Below are 8,288 nucleotides of genomic sequence, written 5' to 3'. Positions count from 1 at the left end.
AGGATGCTTCCTAGGGAGATTTTGTTGGCTTCCTTTGACGCAGTTAGTAAGTAAAACTAAGTCAAATACTTCATAACATTACTTTTCTTTCAAATAAGCAGCATCACCCTGACTTTCTTTAGTTTCTATCTCATGCAATGTTGCAGATAAGGTTTTAGATGCAGCTGAAGCTGCTGACAAACAAACTCTTTTTGCCACCTCCAAAGCTACATCCAGAGCGATCTCTAACACATAAATGACATTTGATTGAATATTAGTATCATAGAAATTTATAGTTGGATTTCAATGCCACTTTATGCATTAAAATGAACTTCCCCCAACTCAAATAATCCTTGAGTCCAATCAAATACACCAACAATATACAAGCAATGACTGTGGCATTAATTCCCATATCCCTTGGTATAACTCTCATGTGGCCAAAATAAGGGTCAAAAAGAATAAAATTTTGAATGGAATTCCCAGCTGATATATGCATATGCTATTGTTTTAAATTTAATGTCATACACAATCCTTAAACAACAGGTTTGGGGAGAGTGCAGGGGAAGCTACCTACATTTTATACATATCTATCTGTGTTGACACACCCATTTATACACACACACACAAACACACCAACTAGTTGGATTTATTTACATAGTTAGGATTTTTAGATTTGACCAATTTAGTTCTTCAACCAACAAAAAAATATGTTTATATTTAACAAAACAAATATTTGTTCCAAGGGGAGGAAAGGCTAGTAAAGTTAAGTAGTACTCTAGTACTAAGTCTTCAAGATGAAGCCTATAGAAAATTGCAATATCGTTAACATCAACTATCAAAATATCTGGTTAGGATTTTCCCTCTCCCCACGAATGATCAATATAGGTGTTCGTTCACACCTTCATCAGACACAACATTTCCTCGCAGTTGGTGAAATAGTTCCAGCAAGCTTTTATCACATACACCTCTCCGTAGCTATGGCCTTTACTATGGACTGGAAGGTGAACACGTTGGAATGAGATCATCCTTGACCCTTAAATCCAATGCCTCTCTCTCTAGAATAGAAGCTCTGAGTAGATCACAAGCACAAGGTTAGTTCAAACTCAAATTTATGTTATGTTATGTTTTTTTTTTCTATTTTGGTAATTATTTATTACATGACTGTATTGAATATTCAACTTCTTGAATACTTTGTTTTGATTAATATATTGTGAAGCAATGATACTTCAGCAATGCATCCAAGCTTAAATAGTATGCTTTACAACCAACTCTTATGCCATGGACATAACAATCCAAATAACTTAAATCACGTTCAAGAGAATATCAGCCAACAACAATTCTCGTATTACTCTACCTTAAGAAGCCATGATACAATTTTATACCCAACTATTAATTATTAGTTTGGTGCTTAGGTGTGTTTATGTATATTACATGATTATAATTTGTGTGTGTGTTTTCAGCCTGCTCTGTCAATTGGCAATGTAAGGCAGCTAGTTGAAGATCTTTTCATTTCATCAATGGGTTCAGAGAGAGTTGGGTATTTGGATGATCCTAACATTTTGCCTTGTGTTGGCAATGATGCTTATGGATCTTTTCCTTTTCCTCAAGGAGACCTTGCCCTTCCTCATGAAGGTGCTCCTTTGTTTTGTGACTTTTTATTTGTTTCTTTTTAATCTCAAATTCTCTACTCTTTCTTATCACTTCTTTGTAGCTTATGATTCCCTTTCTAATGCTCTCACTATCATCCAACAGAGATCGCCAGTGGTTAAGGTATCACCCGAGGTAGCCTCTACTTTGTTCTTTTAATTTTACATTGCTTTCCTAAATCTAATATGCTGATTTTTTGGCTAGCGTATCATTATAAGTCATTTGCAATGTGTGGATTGTTCCTTATAAGCTTAGTTGTTGGTACTCGATAGTAAATATTCAATATAGAGAACCTGAGACTTTAGTGTTACACCGTTACTTTTTTGTGTTTATTTTGTGTGCATGAACATTAATTTCAAGCCCCTTTGTTCTATCATTCAAGTTCAATATTGAGTGTTTCTGTTGGTTGTCACCTAGTTATTATTCTCTGCAGCAATGGACATTATTATCTTATTCTGGAGTAATCAATAGATTATCATTGGTTTATTATGGATAGTTATATTACTAGACTAGTGTTCTTGTATATTTTCATGTTGAACATCACAGTTGTTGCCCTACTAATCAACAACTGCTCAAGGCTATGCATATTTCTTGTATGGTTGGTTTTGCTCCCCCTTTCAAAAGTGGAGGGGGTAAATTCTAAGGATGTGCTTTATATGAACAACTCTTTTCTGAAATTGACACTTCAACTTTAAAAGGCTATGCCAAATACACAATTGATTCTTAGTGTAGTTTTGAAGAGTGATATGTTTATTACTTCTTAATTTATGGATAAACAATAACATAGAATTATGGGTATTTGATTAGTGATTTGGCTGGAATAACTTACAATTTAATGTGCATGCCACTTGTTAATATTATTGTTCTTGATTCTTTTGCATTATATACCTCACCTTAAAGTTAGTTCCATGCTTAATATTTTATATTAGCTTCTATAGTGGAATTAACATAAGTAATTCTGGAATTTGTTAGAAGAAATTGCACTAATACATGGTCACTTGAAAAGGGTATGATGATTGAGTTTGCAAAAAATATGGCTAATTTTCTTGTTGGTAGTGGAAAAAAGCATATTATTGTCTTCTCCCGCTTATATTTTGGAAAATGGAAAAAAGTTGACATGTCAAGGTGAGGCAGCATATTTCGAAATAGCACTTATTTGTAATTAAGATATTTAATTCATTTATTTCTATAGTTGTCATATTGGTTTAGGGAATTGCATTGAGAAACTTCCCATTCTGATATATCTATTGGCGATCATATAAGTGGTTTGCAGATTCATTACCTTTCTAGATTCATTACCTTTCTAGTGCCAACAAATGAAAACTATTGGGTGGAAGAAACTTCGGGAGTATAACCCTTCTCAAAAGAATTGGAAATATCTTAGTGATTTAGATGAAGGAAATGTAACTCTTGAAGATATTACTTCGGTAGAAGATGAGCTAGAAGAAAAAAATTATTGTGCTAGCTTTCCTTTTGCTGCACTTTTTTCTTTTCTCAATGTAACTTATATGCATTTAAATCTGATGATGCCATATTTCTTGTTACTTATGTAATCATTTAAGCGAGAAAAGGAAAAAAATGTTCTCATCATGTAACAAAATTGTAGTATGATTGGTTCTTGATGTCCTAAACTTTCTTTAAAAAGAATTTCTTCTAATTTGGAGTAGTTTTCCTTACACAACATGCTCCATTTTGTTTGCATGCCATGATAAAGGCTCTACCTTGATTGCATGTCGTGAAAGGTGAGACCAAGTGCATTAGGATTTTTTTTTTCATATGAAGAATAAATATCCATGCCGTTACCTTTTTTTTCATATGAAGGCTCTACCTATTACTGGTTAACTTTCTTTATCTTTGTTATCTTTTTTTATAATGATTTGTATGTTTTATTTATTTTTGTCGTCTTTCTATAATGTTTCATTGTTTTTTTAACAATTATTTGTTATTTAGCTAAATAATTCATGCATTATTGCATTTGTTTGAATAAATGCACTCTGAAGTTGATGGATTAATTGGTTCAGACGCAAATTATCTTATCATGACAAGCAATGATGATATCCTTTTTTTCCAAGGATTTTATTATGATTCACTATTTTTTTTTATCTTCCAAGTGTCACCACATGATAAAATTAACCATTAATATTAATATCAATATTAATATTATTAAAATTTTTGCAAAAAATAACATTGGTTGGTCTAAAATCGATGCGGTGAGCACATTCACTTAATTTTTTTTATAATGATTTGTATGTTTTATTTATCTATGTGTCATGTTGGGTTGCTTATAAAATTAAGTGTCGTGTGTAAAATTCTTTTTGGTCAGAAGTAGTAATTCACTGTAAGCGAGATCTAACCCAGTGGATTAGAAGACACGTGTGGTATCTGACCAGGATAATACACACACACACATGTATGGGGAATGTATCAAATGAGAAAAAATTTAAAATGAGAAGAATTGGGTTTAACTGTTAGATTATAATTAAAAAAATTGATGGTTGATATTAAAACCTAATTTCATCATGTTTACCTAGCTAAAGGAGTATTACTACAGAAAATATGTTTTACATCGGTTAAAAAATATTTTTTTTACGTCGGTTGTACAACTAATGCTGATGCAAGCGACATAGAAAGTCAAACTTTTTGAATCGGTTGTTAATCTATCTTAAAAATTAACTTTTTTTGATCGATTTCTTAATCGACTATTTAAATCAGTTAAGAAAAAGAAATGTGATGTATTAAAAATTAGAGTTTTAACCTCATCATCAAATTTTTAATTGTAATCTAACAATCAAAATCAATTCTTGTCAATTCTTTTATATATATATATATATATATATATATATAATCAATACATTTATTTGTATCACTTTGATGGTAATTCAATCCATTTGTGTTGTTACCAACAAATCGTTGATCCGAGTGGTATTGGACTTCATCCCCTTAAGCAAGGGAGAAAATTCAAGTTTTGTGGATGAAAAAAAATGTATTGAAAGGAAAGAATTCCACTAAAGGTGGTCAATCAGGTTTCCCGACGAAGATTAGTCATCAACAAAGTCAATAGAGACTCCACACCAACATGGTAAAAAAGAAGTCATCTATGTTGCTTTGATGACATGGAAGATGAGGACAAGTAAAACATGGTTGATTAGTAATAATGAAATGACATTCTAAACTTGTTGAATGTTCAAGAACCACTTTTAGAACCCATGCAACACACAAGCCATTATTTTGGAATGATTAATCACATAATATGTGCCTACAATTTTTTCTTTATATTTTATCACTTGTTAATTTTTTATTAGTTGTGTGTAAGAGTGAGATATTAGATATGTGCTCGGACAAAAATATCTCTAAAATAAGATAGGTATGAAAAATGAAATTGTACCGATACTTTAACCCACAACTTTACAAATATATATTAAGTTTTTCTTCTTCAAATGGTGTAGTTGGCTTTTAAGTAGTTAAGTAGTGTAGTTTTAACAAAATTCTCTAATGTGTAATTCAATATTTTAAAAATTGACTTTGATTTTATGAAATCAATTTTCAGCTACTTTATTGTTAGAAAATTTGTGACATTTTTTCTGTTGTAATCATGGTAATTAGGGTTTTTGGTTCTCCAATGGAATCACAAGATATCTCATAAGCTTTGATTCTTTGGGCCAGATATGAGACTAATATTTGATCTGGGGCTTTAATAAAACTCAAACTCGTCGCACCTCCTAAAGAATTTATTTTCTGAGAATTAATCTTAGGTCTTTTCCCACAAACTCAGCATACGTAGCAAACTAAACTACACCTAGGAATGTTCACTAATTGGATTGGATCGATTTTGAAGGAAAAAATTATCCTGACTAAATCACTTTGGCTATAATTAGTTGTAGCCTAACAACTCAAAATTATAATACACCATTTTGGGCAATGAACAAATTTTTTATTAATTTTCATTCCATCCAACAAAATTAAGATATGATCTTGGATTTGATCATGTGCCCAATTAGATTAACATTTTTATCAAACATCATGTATCAGATCGCATGTTACAAAATTAAGGTAACCTTCCTTTAAATAGATTGATTTTTTTATGTTTTATTATTTGGAGTGATTTCATATTTATTTAATAATTCAAGGTTATAAAAATAACCTTTTATATATTTTAATATTTAGAGTGATCTCATATTTTAATCTGAATGAGTCAAAACCATCCAAATCAGCCCAAAACCATAGCACCTAGAAAGCCACAAAGGCAAATCAAAGCTCCTGAAAGATATGAGTTTGATGTAGTGTTTTATGTGCTACAAGTAGTAGAAGACATTGATTCATTCAAACTGTCCACTTATCAGGAAATAATTTCATGTTCTAAAACCGAGGAGTACTGGACAATGTTTATGAATGAAAAGATGGAATCCCTTTAGAAGAACCCAATTGGGATTTAGATGAGCTACTTGAAGGCAAACGAGTAGTGGTGTGCAAGTAGATCTTTAAGAAGAAATCTGGATCATCCACTAAAGAAGTCATTGGTTATAAAGCACATCTGGTAGCTAAAGGATACAATCAAAAGGAAGGAGTGGACTACAACAAGATATCCTCTCTAGTAGTTTGAAACATCTCTATACGTGTTTTGCTGGCCCTAGTGGCAACTATGCACATGGAGTTAGAGCAACTTGATGTCAAAACTACCTTTCTCCATGGATGACTAGAGGAAGGCATTTTGGTGCAACAAACTAAAATTGTTGAGGTGGAAGGAACGAAAAATTTTGTCTATAGATTGAAAAGGTCTCTTTATGGGTTGAAATAATCACCAAAGCAGTGGTACAAGAGATTCATTGAGTTCATTGTCTTTCATGGGTACATCCGAAGTCTCTATGACTCATGTTTATCATAGCATGGTGGACGATGGTTCCCACATCTATCTAGTGCTCTATGAGGACAACAAGCTCATAACATCTCAAAATTTGTTGGCAATTCAAAAGTTGAAGTCACTACTTAGTAGTGAATTTGAGATGAAAGACAAGGGAGCTCCTGAAAAGATTCTGGGCATAGAGATCAAGAGGAATCAAGTCCAAAAGAAGCCTTTTCTGTGCCAAAAGGAATACATTCAGAAAGTGTTGAATCATTTTGGGATGGTATCCACAAAACCAGTATGTACTCCTCTAATAGTGTCCATTCGTCTATTTGAACTCAATACTAAGTCAGGATCTAAGAAGGAATACATGTCTCGTGTTCCTTATGCAAGTGTTGTAGGTAGTCTTATGTATGCTATGGTATGCGCCAGACTAGACCTAGCACAAGAAGTCTATGTTGTGAGTAGGTATATAGGCAATCCTAGGAAGAAACATTGGCAGGCATGTTCTAAGAAGCAAGTTCATGCACTAATTGGATCTAGCTACTTAACGTCGATTGTTGGAAACGAATTGAATCACTTGTAATTTAAAAATGTTATTGAACCAAGGTGAAGATTGTTGATTGTTGGACGATGGACAATAAAGATAGGGTTGACAGAAACATTGGTCATCTACCCCAATACTTTTTTCTTCTATATTGATCTTCCAATCTTCTAGAATCTGGTGGACCGTCCAATAACGTAGAAGGGAGTGTCAAGTTGGTGGTTCATTAACATAAGTTGTGTTGTAATTGTAATTGTTTCTTGTTGTAACTATTTTGGGTTAGATAGTTAGTTGTTGTCTCCTTGACAAGGTGCTTTGTTGTGCTATTTTATCCGTAATTATTTTCAAAGAGGTGAGTTTAGTTAATAGAGGGGTGTGGGTAGATAAAAATCTAGCTTCTCAAAGAAGCCTCTCAAGAAAGCTTCCTAAAGAAGTCTCACGAGGAAGCTTCTCAAGGAAGCCTTTTATTGAAGCTTTTCAAGGAAGCTACATGAAGTTGTCTCAGTAAAAATACTTCACAGCCTGCGTTAACCATTGGATCTTCTCGAAATTTGGTCTGTAGCTTCACAGAACACTTTTCCACAATCTGGCCGTTGTTATCTTCGATACGACATCTGAAGTGTGAGGAAAACTTCCTTTCCTGCGAGCAGAAACACTTGAGCGTTTTAGCCTTTGCTTTTCGTGTAGCCTTGGAAAAATGTCATTTCCTTCTCTTCCTTTCTTCCAAAACCATTTCCAACGTCCCAAACACTTTCTCCATCACCCACAGCCACCAGTAGCCACCATAAACCGCCATTGTTCTCCATTGAAATCCCACATCGAGAGGAACCCTTCAACCGAAGCGGAATCTTCCAACTTGGCTCGCGGCTTCAGTAGAGAACGAAGCCCTAATCTGACCTTTCATTTTCCTTCAAGGTAACCATGGTTCTACACTTGTTTCTTGTTAGTTTTATCTTACCTTTGCATCATTCTGAGTTTGGAAACTGTCATTGCATATTTTACGCTTCCTCTGAAAAACCCTAGAGCAAAGAGACTTTGTAAACGTTATCTTTTCATGAAATGAGTGTTATTTTCGTGACCTTCAATGAACCCCGGTCACATTGGCGTGATCAGAATTTCAAAATGATGTCCCTTTGTAAAACCCGAAATGCTCTCAACCCTTTCATGTAGTGATGTGGGTGTTTGACCCAGAGCATTGTTATTAGCTTTGTTTTCTGAAATCCGTATTAAGTCTCCTTTGTTTTGGTATGGTAGAGGCTTGCGTGGAACCGATGAGCA

At 33.5% G+C, this 8,288-nt stretch overlaps 1 pseudogene; it reads left to right on the top strand.

Annotated features, from left to right (window-relative positions):
- The first annotated feature begins 368 nt into the window (after positions 1-368).
- On the top strand, positions 369-3,179 carry LOC114391491 (annotated as a pseudogene).
- The last annotated feature ends 5,109 nt before the right edge of the window (positions 3,180-8,288 follow it).

This window comes from Glycine soja, chromosome 17 (assembly GCF_004193775.1).
Source record: "Glycine soja cultivar W05 chromosome 17, ASM419377v2, whole genome shotgun sequence".
Taxonomy (NCBI): Eukaryota; Viridiplantae; Streptophyta; class Magnoliopsida; order Fabales; family Fabaceae; genus Glycine; species Glycine soja.
This window is presented reverse-complemented; position numbering and strand designations above follow the sequence as displayed.